Genomic DNA, 8,788 nt, shown 5'->3' with positions numbered 1-8,788 from the left:
CAAATACTAGGTAAAGCAGTTGATGCCGAAATTTCCTTAGCGAAAGACGGTAGGGTTTTGAAATTACCTGTACTGTTTGCTGATGATACTGTATTGTTAGGGAAGACGAGTGAGAGTTGCAAAGCCTGGTGAATGAGCTTGAAAGTGCACATAAGAAACGAAACCTACAATGAATGTTGCGTAAAATAAAGTTTTGAACTTTGAGAGAAAAAAGTCACAGAGTGCATGGCGAGGGTGAACTGTATAAAAATGTGAGAATGTGAGTGCCTTAAAAAATATGGGTTGTGTGACGTGCAAAGGGGAAAGTTTAAAAATGAAGTGCATGAAACGGTACAGCCGAGAGGATAGGCTTTCAGACTCACTCAAACAATAATAAGGAATAGGGAAGTAAGCATGAAAGAAAAGAAGTCATTGCATGACAGTATCGTGGACACCTGTTTAATGTATGGAGATGAAACTTGGATTCTTTTGGAGGGACACATATCAGCAGTGAGAGGAGTGGAAACGAGTTAGGTGAAAGGAGAATTTGAAGTTACGTAGAGAGACAGACAGGTAAATGAGGAAGTGAAGGAGCTTTGTGGTGTTAATGTGGAAATGTGTTAGTGTCAGAAAGCGTTAGGAGAGGGTGGAAAGGATTACAAGTAAGAGTTGTGCGAATCTGAAAAAGAAAAGATTGATGGAGAAGGAAACTTACATGGAGGCAATTCTTTTGTGGCCACACCTTCTGGTATGAAGATGTTTGGCTATAGATAGGTGGATAGGTAGAGAGATAGACAGGTAGAGAGATAGAGATAGACTAACAAATAGTAGAAAGACCATTCGACGAAATTTGGCTTTTGTCTCCTACGATTTATTTATCACTTTTTAAGTACGGTTTGAACAACCGTGGTTCCAGGCATCTCGAAATGAATGGATCTTGAATTTGGCTCTCTGTTGTCATTTTTTTTTTTCTTGGAGGGAACAATCTTGCGGACTTCCAGCCTTTAGTTCCTTCTTCCTTACATAAACAGACACACACACATCACACACACACACACACACACACACACACACACACACACACACACACACACACACACACATACACGTATACTGAAGGACAGACACAGGCGAACCAAAACAATATCCTACTCTTACATAGGAAGCACGTGTGTAAAAACTAGGGAGGATAGAGGTGACATGAGAAGGGAAGTGGTGAGGGTAAATATGGAGGAGAGACAAATGGTAATGGTACAGGAAAATTAATACTGTGAGATGAAAAGTGAAGCAGAGAAGAGAGGATGATGGATGTGAAAGAGGGTGGAGAAAATATGTACGCGGGCAGTGAAAGGGAGGAGCGGAGAGTTAGAGGGTGGAAAAGAGGAGAAGGTGATGAAGCAGGAGAGATGAAGAAAAGGAGAAGAAGAAGCGTGATAACTGATAAAGGAAGTGTAAAATGAAGAAGAGCAAATGGTAAGGGTGAGAATGAGAGAGGGAGAGAAATCGTGTTAACCACTTCAGCTCGCTGACGCCGTTTTTACTTGATTTTACTTACTATTACACGATTACATTCACCATAGGAGAGGCCCCCGATGCAGGCGTTAATAAGGGCTGTGTCTAACTCCTCCATTTCGATAAATCTCTCATGATCTTATTAAAATTGGAGAACGCAAGAACAGGGTACAGACGACGTCAGCGTAGTGAAGAGATTGACTGGATGAAGGAGGAGAGTGAAAGCTAAATGAAAGAACTGGATGAAGGAGGAGAGTGAAAGCAAAATGAAAGAAATATTAGTTTCTGGAAAGTATTAGTCCTGCTTTAATGTGGACGCTGGCCCCTTCAGTCCAAGGAAGTAATTTTAACTTTACTTTTGCTGTTGTCTGACAATATCATTCTGCTTAGGTTAAATGATCGAAATGAGGGTTTGTATCTAACCCCTCCAAATCGAGACGTCTCTTAATTTTTAGGTGAAGAAAATAGACTTACAAGAGAGATAACAATATATAGTATGAAATACATTATTAGATTAGTAGCGGTAGTTACTGCTGCTATTCTAATCTGAACATGATCTTGATGGGTTGTGGGCCAAAGACGCTCTTATTCCGCAGTCGACCATTCTCGTTCTGGGGGATGGGAGGGGGTGGGAAATAGGGACGTTTGTATGAAGAGGCAGCTCTACCGCCTGATCATTTCGGTGCCACCACATGAAGTTGTCCCTCTTCAGCACCCGTAATCGGACTGAAGAGGTTAAGTACTTTATTCAAGTTCAAGCCAGACGATATTATTCAGCAGAGTTCAGTTGTAGCAGCCAGTAAGAAAAATATATTTATTTAATCCTTTCTCTTCAATCGACTGACAGACATTCTTTATTCAACCAAGAAAGAGGGATTTTTCTTTTTTTTTTTTTACAGTGAAATCCTAGCAGTAGAGAAGCTAACTTCTTCTCTAGAGTGACACTTTTTTTTTTAATCTTTGCTAACACCAGACGATTACATATGAACAGCCATTAGTAGTGAGGGGGGGGAGGTCCTTAAAGACCGAATCTGATTTGTCTTGCTCGACTTCATACTACTCAGGTGCTCATGGTGTAGTGGTTATCACATCTGTCTAACACACAGAAGGTCCCAGGTTCGAGCCCTGGTGAGCACAGAAGTTTTCGTGGCAGACGGGGACGTGCCGCCCACTATCCACACACACGATGCGGTGGCGGTGCTACTTTTAGGTTATCTGCACTGAGTAAGAAGCCTGAAGATTGCTAGCATCTTAGGAGACCACTTACTACTTTGTGTGGTGACCATATTACTAACTGGATTCCTGATGGTTTACTAAGTTAAGGTGCTTCATCCGAATAAGGTACAAAAGATTTACATCCGAGATGTATTTAGGGCTTATTACCTCCGCCAGGAGGCTATGTTTTTGCCGGCGTTGGTTTGTTTGCTTGTTTGTTTGTCTGTTTGGATGTCTGTCTGTCTGTTAGCAACTTTACTCAAAAAGTTATGAATGGATTTTGATGAAATTTTGAGGAAGGGTGGGCAATGGGCCAAGGAAGAAATGATTAAATTTGGGGGCGGATCGGGATCCGGATTCGGAGTAGCTTGCACAATATCTCCAAAAGCTTTCAATGAATTTCGATGAGATTTTGTGCAAAGGTGAGCCATGGACCAAGAAAAAATTGATTAAATTTGGGGGCGGATTCGGATCCGGACCCGGATCCTATATCCACGGATTCCGATCCTTTTAATGTCACTGACGGAGGAATGTGCTCTCTGAGTGCTTTCTAGTTGCTTGTATAATGCTACTAATGGAAAGCGCCTGGTCACTCTCACCTAAAATACCCCTACGTCATTGATGAGGCAAGGGAGGAGGGGTGATAAATAGACAGATAGAATGCAGTTCTTTGGAAGCAGTGAGACCAAACAAACGAACAGAAAAAAAAAAATAAGGCCACCTAACTGAAGGGGTCATTCAATTCCTTGCAATAACTTACTACTTACAGATCCACCTCAGAAACGGAGACGTATTCAGAGCAACACTCGTCTCCATCTATTCTGACTAAAAAAATTTTTGCCTTGCCCAGTGACCATGATTTTCGACCAATTACTCCCCACACTGAATTGCTTCAATCCTGACTGAGCCTTAACATGTCCACCAAGTTTGAGTTGACCTTTCTTTATGACTTTGACTTTTGACTGATAGTTCTTGTTATCGAATCACAATATCTTTGCCTTACCCTGAACCCTTCCATAAACTCTGGTCTAAATCGGAGTGAAACTGTTGCAGTTGACCGTGCCATGCGACATTGACCTACTGTTCTGAACAACAATAGGTCAACCCCTTGGCTGACCCTTAACCCTTCCATAAAGTTTGATCAAAATCAGATAAACAGTGCTTGAGTTATTTTGTTCAACATAGACACAGGGGGTCGAACTTTGAACTTGTATTGTGACCCTGACCTTTGACTGATTCTCACAATCAAATTCCTTTGTCTTTGTCTTACCATCAATATTTCCACCAAGTTTGGTCTAAATTGGATGAAAACTGTTATCACTGACTTTGCTAGGTCAGACTTTGACTTATCTCCATGACCTTGGCGTTTGATCTGTTGTTCTCAAAGTAACAATAACCCATCCCCTTAGCTGATCTTTATCCTTTCCACCCAGTTTCATTGAAATCAAACACAAATGGCTTCAGTTATTTTGTTCACATGTAGGCAGATAGACACATATACACATGTCAAGGAAAACATAAGTCGCTCTTGCTTCGCGAGGGCTGGTGTAAAATATAGATAAAGTTTTCAAGTAAGTTATTCTGGAATGAATTTAGAATTTATTTTCTTGGCTCAACAAACATATTATTGAAACTCCTAGAACTCAGTCACTAAGCTGTCAATGCAAAGCATCTCTTAGTATGCCTCCCACAAGCCTTGTGCACGGATTCCCCATACAAACTCCATGACTTTGCTGACCTAATCAGTTCATCGTCCCTTCATACTCTATCACTAACAAAAGTTTAGTCAAAATCCATTGAGGGGTTTAGGAGATATTGCACCCACATGGATAAACTATGTCGACTCCATATGACCTTGACCTTTGACCCCTTACCTAGCTGACCTAATCAATTCATTATCTCCCCATACTGCATCACTGACAAAAGCTAGTGGAAATCCGTCAATGAGTTCAGAAGATCTCACGCTCACAAGAATGTTACAGACACACAGACCTATGCATGCACGCACCCGCCCATGCATACACGGACAGACAGAACAGTCACTAAATGCGTCCTCCACCACAGATGGATGGAGGCATAAAAATGAAAGCAATGTACAAGTAATTTAAACACTCCACCTATGGTCTGCTCATCTATCCATGCATGGGTGTATGGGTGCATGTAGGCATGCTTGTGTCCGTAACTCTTTTCTGGGCGCGATATCTCCTGAACCCATTTTCGGATTTCCACCAGGCTATTGTCAGTGATACTGTATGAGGAGATGATGAATTAATCAGGTCATCTAAGTCAAGGTCATATGGGTGTGGGCGCGATATCTCCTGAATCCCTCGACAGATTTCCACCATAATTTTACCAGTGATACAGTATGAATGGACGACGACCTGATTAGGTCATTAAGGTCAAGGGACCAAAGATCAAGGTCATATGGGTGTAGGCACGATATCTTCTGAACCCCTTGACGGATTTCGACCAAACTTTTGTCAGCAGTGCAGTGTGGAGTGACGATGAACTAATTAGATGAGCAAAGCCGAGGGGTCAGGGGTCTAGGTCATATACGGTCGACTTAGTTTATCTTTAGTCTCATTCCAACCAGCAGCGAACCCTGTCATGGAGGGTGTATGGCGAGTCCGTGTGCAAAGTTTGGCTGAGGCATGTTGAGTGACACTAAGTCAACAGCTCGGGGCCAAAGTTCTCGGCATTTCTTTCTAGAATAAAATCGTTTGGTGTCAGCTGGCATAGGATGGTAGATTTGTTCTGACCATGGAGTTAATGATGACTGTATTAACACTAGGGTTTCTAGAGCTGATACTCAGGTGAATAAAATTATTTGAAGTTAGATCGAATACAGTACATGATAATACTCGACCATGAAGAAGTTATCCGCGAATAATCAGGCCACAGACAGATTACACCAACAAGCACACCGACTGGAAACGAAGTAGAAAATACAAGGGACGTTGCACACCGAATGAAAGTACAGCATATTGATTTTCCTCCTACAACTTGACGAAGACTGGCGTCATTTTGCAACTTGCTTCTCGTGGTACATTGGCAGAATAAGACAATTCTGTGGTTATACAGTCAATCCTTAGCAAGTTTGTTTGACAAGCACTGAATTCTAGTGTTGATCTTTTGCCAAAGCTCAGCATTCTAAATATAAAGATGACAACTTTTTACTAATTCAAAATGATTTTGAGTAGCCTATAATATGATCTATCCAGCTGAATGCAGCTTCCTATTTTCTGCTGTTTTATACTCTTGGGATAGTGGATGGTCTCACCACATTTACCTCCTACACCAGTATAACAACAGTTTGCTACTCTACCCCAGATTTGTTTATCAAAATGATGTTCCATTTTGTTCAAAACATCGTTCTACAGCTAGCATTTGGATGAATTCTGTTTGCAATTTATAAATAATATTTAATAATTACTTTAGTTATGTATATTATAGGCAGTGGAAGTATGTACGTATCCAGATATAGGTATGTTCAGGCTAATATATTTGCGCAGCCAGCGTGAATTTCGAAAGCATACCTTACCAATTTAAACTTTTGTAAATTTGAAACATATTGCAGTATCGTAAAGTTTTAGCTTTTTAGCTGGGTGACGTATTTGTATATTTATTCTCGCCGCCATTAGTTGATTTCATTAAACTTTAAACAGGCATGTAGTAGTGTATGAATTACTAAAGACCATACCTAACACATCCACGGTGGTAAGTCTCCAAACCTAAAGAAAATGACAAAATTGTCCGATGGTAGCAATAAATGAATGTCCGCTAACATACGTCATAAGAATGAAGTGTTTAAAATGAAGTTCGCGCCAAAATGAGAATTAGGCAGTTGCAGCAGGAGTAGAATTAGCGACTGGGCTTCCACTCTGAGGCCTCCATTTAAGGCTTCCAAACCAAATGAAACACGCCCCACCGATCACCGCGATTGAGTTTGGCCTGTCCCCTCTCCTCCATCCCTCCCTCTCTCCACTCCTCTCCCTCTCGTCCTCTTCCCTCCCCTTTCCTCACCTCTCTTCTCTCCTCCTCCCCTCTCCTCTTCCTTCCTCCTCTTTCCTCCTCCCCTCCCTCCTCGCCAGCTGACTGACTGGTTGGCTGACCTGGTGCGTGGCTGACTGACTATCTCGACCGGCTGACTTGATGGATATCTAAAAGGATGACTGCAAGGACAGACGGCTGCCTGATGGATGATTTTCACCTGGAATGATGACTGATGTTTGAATGTCTATAAAATGTTACCTAGATGTAAGTGGATGACTGGATGGCTAATTATAAACGTTGATTAGTGTGGATGAATGACTGAACGAGTAGATAGTTGTGTGGTTGACGCTGCATACTCTTGTAGGTGTGGAGTAAAGGTGAGAGAGAGAGAGAGAGAGAGAGAGAGAGAGAGAGAGAGAGAGAGTGTGTGTGTGTGTGTGTGTGTGTGTGTGTGTGTGTGTGTGTGTGTGTGTGTGTGTGTGTGTGTGTGTGTGTGTGTGTGTGTGTGTGTGGACCCTCACTAAGAGTTCCGGCCCAGTGAGTCTCGGCTCCGTCATCAAAGGTGCGTCGTCGCTGGCACTCACAATGGACCGGTTGTAATTGAGCCCAGGTAATTGTTCTTCCGGGGCCTACCTCGCTACAGTCATCCCACGCACCCACCTCACTCTCTGTACAATACCCCCACACCACACTACGATACCCCCACACCACACTACAGTTCCCCCACACCACGCCACATTACCTCCACACCACACCACACTACCCCCACACCCACCTCACCCACCACAATACCTCCACCCTAGTACCACATCACAATATCCCCACACCACACCACACTACCCCACGCTCGCCTCACTCACCACAATACCACTACACCACACCATACCCCTACATCACATCCTACACCATACCACATAATACCACCACACCACGAGACACCACACCAGCACACTCCCAACCCACACCGCATCACCTTCACTCCCGCCTCACCCTCGCCACAGTATTCCCTCACCATACCCCAATAGCCACACATCACACCAGAAAACAACGACACTATAAATACTCCACAATACCCAGACACCACACTACGATATCCCCCCCTACACGGTACCTCCCACACTACGCCACGCTACAAGACAGCACCCCATAAACACACTGCAACATCCCCACACCACACTATACTAACTACATTACACCATACCACTGTACTTGTTCATTTAGTCAGCCTCTCGCCGCACCACATCACACCACACATCATCATATTTCATCATCATTCAGTCAGCCACTCAGCACAACGCCTCCAGAACACATCATATCATCGGTCAGTCAGCATCTCACCTCAGCACCCTTCCATACCATACAGTCATTTATTCAACCTCTCACCACACCACACTATACCATCATCCAGTCAGCATATCACCGTAACACCGTCACACTTCGCACCACACCACACCACACCAAACCACAAAATCATCCACCTAGCGTATCACCGTCACATACATCACACAGCACCACACCACACTACACCATTCCACATTTTGCTGCATAATAATCCCATCTGACATCGATCTCAGAGCTTCTTTATCCCCAGTTGAATATAATCATCTAGTGTCATCCAAATTAAATCTATATTACGTCCTTGGGCTGGAGAAATTAAATGAAATTGTATCTAACCCCCTCACTCAGAAAGACAGTCTCTCCTTAGCTGAGCACATCTGTCTGACGTTAACCCGAGTAAATAAAAGAAATAAATGATACACTACGCCCTCGAGCTCAAGGAATGAAATACTATACCCATGATTCACCTTGCAAATCCTTCCTCCACACACACACGCACACACATACACACACACACACACACACAAAACCGTACCTCAGACTCTTCACTCCATCCAACACCACCAACTTCACCCCAACTTTCCGCCAGCATCCAATACGGGAGCTTTAACGTCAGCACCACCACTCCACCCAATGCCACCCCGTCCATCCGGTGCCTTCATACAAAGTGTCAGGGATGAGTCCAACCAGCGCACGAACAGACAAAGACCAGCCTAAACAAACTTCCTTGCTTGTTCTCCCCACTTCTCTG

At 43.3% G+C, this 8,788-nt stretch overlaps 1 non-coding gene across 1 annotated transcript; it reads left to right on the top strand.

Moving 5' to 3' along the window:
* Positions 1-2,555: 2,555 nt before the first annotated feature.
* On the top strand, positions 2,556-2,628 carry TRNAV-AAC (transfer RNA valine (anticodon AAC)). The gene has a single exon. It is a non-coding gene; the product is annotated as a tRNA-Val (tRNA).
* Positions 2,629-8,788: the final 6,160 nt, after the last annotated feature.

The sequence above is a fragment of the Coenobita brevimanus genome, chromosome 23, assembly GCF_032717465.1.
Source record: "Coenobita brevimanus isolate Jiangsu-jjx chromosome 23, ASM3271746v2, whole genome shotgun sequence".
In the NCBI taxonomy this organism is placed as follows: Eukaryota; Metazoa; Arthropoda; class Malacostraca; order Decapoda; family Coenobitidae; genus Coenobita; species Coenobita brevimanus.
The sequence above is the reverse complement of the archived record's forward strand: the minus strand, read 5'-3'. Positions and strand labels throughout refer to the sequence as shown.